Raw genomic sequence first — 6,000 nt, 5'->3', positions numbered from 1 at the left:
TATCTATCTAGTTTCTGGAGACAATACGCTTCGGATGTCAGGTTGTTGCACAGAGGGTGTGATTCCACGTTGGCATGCCTGGCACCCTTCTCCTTAAAATACAATGCAATTGTTTAACATATAGCTGGAAGCTTCGACCTTGTTTTGTTTTGAGTACAACGGTGTGATGTCATCACGTTGTGATTTGCAATACAACCCCCGAAATCAATCCTCCAGTTCTAGGCAACACAGAAAAGGGGAAACCTTTTTTTTAATTTCCACACAACTCCTCTAAGGTATATTAATGACATAGTTAAATATTGAAAATGGGTGGTCTTCCCTTTAAAGATGGGGTGCCATGATTTCCCCCCCCCCCTAAACTATAATTATCAGCTATTATGATTATACTAGGAAGAAGATTTATTTACCAAAAAAGTGTACAGAAAGAGTTATAACTAGAAGCAGTGCTCTTCCGAGCACAGGTCTCCACCAGGCCACACAAATCGGCCTGTTATAGCGCCACCATGAGGCTGATTTAAAAAATGTGGGGCAGAGGTTCTGAATTAGCATCCAGGGAGTGTGTGTGCTCAGTTTGGCAGCGATCGGGCCAACGGCGCCGGAGATTAGCTGGTAACAACCAGGCCACACAAATCGGCCTGTTATAGCGCCACCATGAGGCTGATTTGAAAAATGTAGGGCAGAGGTTCTAGATTGGCATCCAGGGAATGTGTGTGCTCAGTTTGGCAGCGACCGGGCCAACGGTGACTGAGATTAGCTGCACACAAACTGCGAGGACGCACGGACGGACGGACGGACGGACGGACGGACACACGGACACACGGACAGACGGAGGGGAAAACATACTCTCCCCCAAGCCTTCGGCTGGTGGAGACAATTAGGTTCTTATGTGGCCACACCCACCAGTTCATTAAGGATACCTGGTTGTCATGGTGGGTGGTGACCCAGCTGAAGTTAGCCACACCCACAGTGTTGGGTGAATGGTAAAAGGGGAGTGGTTGATTCTATGATGTAATTGTATCTGTGTTTTTGGACCGGCACTTTTGACCCACAAGGTGGCAGCCTCCAGGAAAAAAAAACAAATACAAAAGGAATACATAATTGCTCATAACAACCACAGCAGGGGGTCTAATGAAGTACTGTCAACCTCCTAGACACATGAAAACCAGAAAAAGTACAAAACTATGGCACCGCTTGACCTTTCACTCTGTACTTAGTCTGCTCTATTTCCCCTCTACACCAAAGCTCTTTGCCGAAAATAGCCAATCTACCCGCTCAATCTAATAGCCGATATTTTGTCTTAAAGGAGTAGTTCACCCGCAAGATTACTCACGCCATGGAGACTTGAGTTCAATAATATTTTTTGTATTTGTTGCATTATTGCATTCCTAAGACAAAAGAAAATATTATTGAATGTTTTCTTTGCTTGCTATTTGTTATGTCCATGAATATAATACAGAGGGCTTAACGTAAAAAAGATCATAAGGCAGGGTTTTTAACTGTACTTGTACATTTCTATTGTATTGACTATACTTGTACTGTTCTCCATTTTTGCACTGCGTGAAAAACATTGAATATGGGAAGGTTTTTCTAGGGTAAATCCCCTCATACTTATCCCGCATACCCATGATTATTGCGACCGAAGGTTGCATTATACCCTGAAAAACCTTGTAGCTTGTCTGTCTGTCTGACTGACTGTCTGTCTGTCTGTCTGTCTGTCTGTCTGTCTGTCTGTCTGTCTGGCTGTACAGAAAGTGATGTCAGTGTGATGTCAGTGAGTCACAGTGATGTGATACAGAATGACTCATATATGGGCATGAAAAGGATGTCACGTGACATCACTTCCTGTACTGACAGTCAGACAAGCTACGAGATCTCTCAGGGTATAAAAGTCCATATATGGTCATTCCCAGAAAAAATAAAAATAACAAACTTTTATGCCCATACATGGATATTTCTGATGTCATAAATCCCAGGCCAAAAATGAGAATGTTAGGGTACCCCATTATGCCCATATATGGAGATCCACAGGCATCAAACCAAGGCCCTAACTCACCAAGGCCCTGCTTGGCATTACTAATTAACATACGTTTTATGCCCATATATGGAGATTCCTATATTGTCAATATTAAGGATATTATTAAGGATATTATGTTATCAATTTTAACATATATGGGAATGCCCATATTTGGTAATGTCCATATATGGGCATGTTTTTTGACATAACATAACTATCATGAAGGGGTCTCCAGTCTCCATCATGAGTAACTGGTCCCATATACATCACTGGCCAGATGGCCAAGTTTGCATGTCACCCTGAGGTCGCAAGTCACCCTGAGGTGTCTTACTAGTAGATACCATCTCTGAGAGGATCATTTGCATTTATTCCCCCGGCGTGCGTCGTTGCCCTGTGCGTCGCAGCCGTCTTTTACAAGTAGCTAAGGAACTAAAAAGCAGGGGTGGAAAAAATACTCACATCTTATACTTAAAGCTGCAATAGTCAAGAACTGGAGCTCTTTTCTTTTTTTATATTCAATATTTACATTTTGTGACTATATAGATGGGGACTGCCCATAATTCCGAAGGTTCATTAGTCCCAAGGTTCATTAGTCCGAATAGTTAGGGTTACTGAGGTTAGGATTAGGGTTAGCGTTAGGCATAGTATTCTTAACAAATTCGGACTAATGAACCTTCGGAACAATGAACCTTCGGAACAATGCCATGGCACCTATATAGACTAGGATATAGACAAAGTGTCGGCCTGACAACGGCCAAAATTATAATTTGATTATTATTTTGCACTTTTTGTGGACATCTTTGAATAGAAACACACATGAGCTTATATTTTTTTATACAATATTTTCATTTTTATTTTTTTTATTTTAGCATCCATTATTCAAGTAAAAGTTGACTATAGCAACTTTAACTAAAAGTCTCAATACTGCAATGTAGAAAGACTTTGTTAAAAGTTAAAGTCCAGGATTTAAAATGTACTTGAGCAAAAGTACAAAAGTATCGGCATCAAAATGTACTAAAAGTACCAAAAGTAAAAGTACAAAATGTTATGAAAAAATAGCCAAGGCTATAAAATAAGGCTAAAGTGTGTTATGTATATGTTTTATAATATTATAATTGATATCTGCAAAGTAACTAGTAACTAAAGTTTTCAAATAAATGTAGTGGAGTAAAAGTACAATATTTGGATCTGAGATGTAGTGGAATAGAAGTAAATAGTCCACTTGCCAGAATCTGAACCCTGGCATATTGAGTATAGCCTACCAAGGTTTTATGTTAGAAATGTTGAGTATGGGTTCCCAGCATTTAGAAACTGCCGGATGCTAATTTGCATATGTTGAGCAATTTTCATAATTTGCATAATTCGATTTATTTAGCATAATCCCATGGATACTGTCAAAAACTGATTGGCTGATTTGAACAATATTGGAGTGGTTTTGCGGGTTATTGAGAATGCTGAATCCATTTCTGACATTTTCTAAATTCAAAATGGCCGTTTTAAACCGGAAATGGCCATATACAACATAAAAAAGTATCAAAATCACCCCAATTTAAGTTGGTATAAGGCCATTTCCGGTTTAAAACGGCCATTTTGAATTTAGAAAATGGATTCAGCATCCTCAATAACCCCCAAAACCACTCCAATATTGTTCAAATCGGCCAATCAGTTTTTGACATATTATCCATTATTATAGGGGATTATGCTAATTAAAGCTAATTATGCAAATTATGAAAATTGCTCAACATATGTAAGTTAGCATCCGGCAGTTTCTACATGCTGGGGACCCTTACTCAACATTTATAACATAAAACCTTGGTGTACTCAATATGTCCAGGTTCACAATGGGGCTCTATGGGCTGGCAAGTAGACTAAAAGATAAATACTGAAGAAATACTGAAGTAAAGTAAAAATACCTGAAAATTGTACTTAGTTGTACTTGTACTACTTTACACCACTGCTAAAAGCAAAGCTTCTTAGCTGAACGTGGGATAATGGGCCATCATGTTGCAGGGTAAATACTGTCTTTTGAGGGGACAGTACCTATGTTACCCAGGTTCTATGTTCCCCATTTACTACCTAAACCTAACCTTAACCCTAACCCTAACCTCAGTAAAACTATGCCTAAACCTAACCCTAACCCTAACCTTAACCCTAACCTTAACCTCAGTAAAACTAACGCTGGTGAATGCTAACCTGGTGCATTTTAACCTGTGGGGAACATAGAACCTGGGGAACATAGGGTGGACCCCCTTTTGAGGTGTTCCATATTATCCGCCAGCTTGGCGAAGCATGGCGTTGTGTGGCAGTGTAAAGTGTGGAATAATACTGTGTGGTCAAAAAGCCACATGGTGTGATGAAGCACTGAAACTCTGCCAGAATACCCACCAAAGAATGTAACTAATCTGCTTAGATTAGCTATGTTATCCCTAGTACAAATCATTGCGTTGCAGTTTGTTATTAATATTGGTACTACTATTATTATTATGATATATTATTATTAAGTGTGCCTGCTATGCAATAGCAAAACACTTATTGTAATCCGCCATACTTAAGTCAGTCATGTTCTGGCAAATTTCGGCGCGTAATAACTGCCGCACGATTTACACCACCCCCGCAATATATACATCAAAACGTGCGGCTCGGCCGGGAATGGGGTGCTATTACTTTTCTTTCCGATCCGCGTTACCATGGCGACGTAATTCGCAAAAAACGACGCCCAAAAACCCCATTGACTTAGAATGGGGGAAATTTCGGCACGTAATAACTGCCGCAAGATTTACGCCACCCCCGCAATATATACATCAAAACGTGCGGCTCGGCCGGGAATGGTGTGCTATTACTTTTCTTTCCGATCCGCTTTACGATTGCGATGTAATTCGCAAAAAACAACGCCCAAAAACTCCATTGACTTTGAATGGGGGACTCCGAAAAAAACCCAGAAACTTTGGCGCCACATAACTCTGCCATACTTTTGCCTAGCAACGTCATTTAAAATGTAAAATGCTCACACAACTTTGGTCTTTTTCCGACCAATAGGGATGAGCTGTAATTGATTAAGCCTCGCCCCCTCTTTAACAGGAAGTGCCCTTCACCAAACAGGAAGTGCCTCTATAACTCATGAACCGTTTGTCGTACAGACTTGCGGCTGGTGTCATACCTTTTCTTTTTTTCTCAAATTTTTTTTTCTCAAATTTTTTTTTCTCAATTTTTTTTTTCTCAAATTTTTTTTTCTCAAATTTTTTTTTCTCAAAAATTTTTTTTTCTCAAAATTTTTTTTTCTCAAATTTTTTTTTCTCAAATTTTTTTTTCTCAAATTTTTTTTCTCAAAATTTTTTTTTTCTCAAAATTTTTCTTTCTCAAAATTTTTTTTTTCTCAAATTTTTTTTCTCAAATTTTTTTTTTCTCAATTTTTTTCTCAAAATTTTTTTTTTCTCAAAAAAATTTTTTTCTCTAATTTTTTTTTTCTCAAAAAAAATTTCTCAATTTTTTTTTTCTCAAAATTTTTTTTTCTCAAAATTGTTTTCTCAAAATTATTTTTTTCTCAAAAAATTTTTTTCTCACATTTTTTTTTCTCAAGATTTTTTTTTCTCACAATTTTTTTTCAAAATTTCTTTTTCTCAAAAAAGTTTTTTTCTCAAATTTTTTTTCTCAAAACAATTTTTTCTCAAAAAACTGTCGTTAAAGTGCGACCCGTGATAACGGCCAAAAATGCTCCAAAACGCCACTAATTAGTCGAAATGGCTGACTTCCTGTTTGGTTTCTGATTGGCTGCTGGCCTTGTGACGTGGGTAGAGCTGCGAGGGCCTGGTCATCGCTGCTTGCAGCTTTAATTCATTAATCGTCCATGACCTTAATTGGGGCCTATTTCGCCAAACAGGAAGTGCCCCTCACCAAACAGGAAGTGACCCTTGATCTCGTGAACCGTTTGTCATACAGACACGCGGGTTGCGTCAAATGAAATAACGCTAATGCTAACACCAACCGCT

This window comes from Nannobrachium achirus (genome assembly GCF_963921795.1).
Source record: "Nannobrachium achirus genome assembly, chromosome: 23".
Classification (NCBI taxonomy): domain Eukaryota; kingdom Metazoa; phylum Chordata; class Actinopteri; order Myctophiformes; family Myctophidae; genus Nannobrachium; species Nannobrachium achirus.
Note: the sequence above shows the minus strand (reverse complement) of the source record.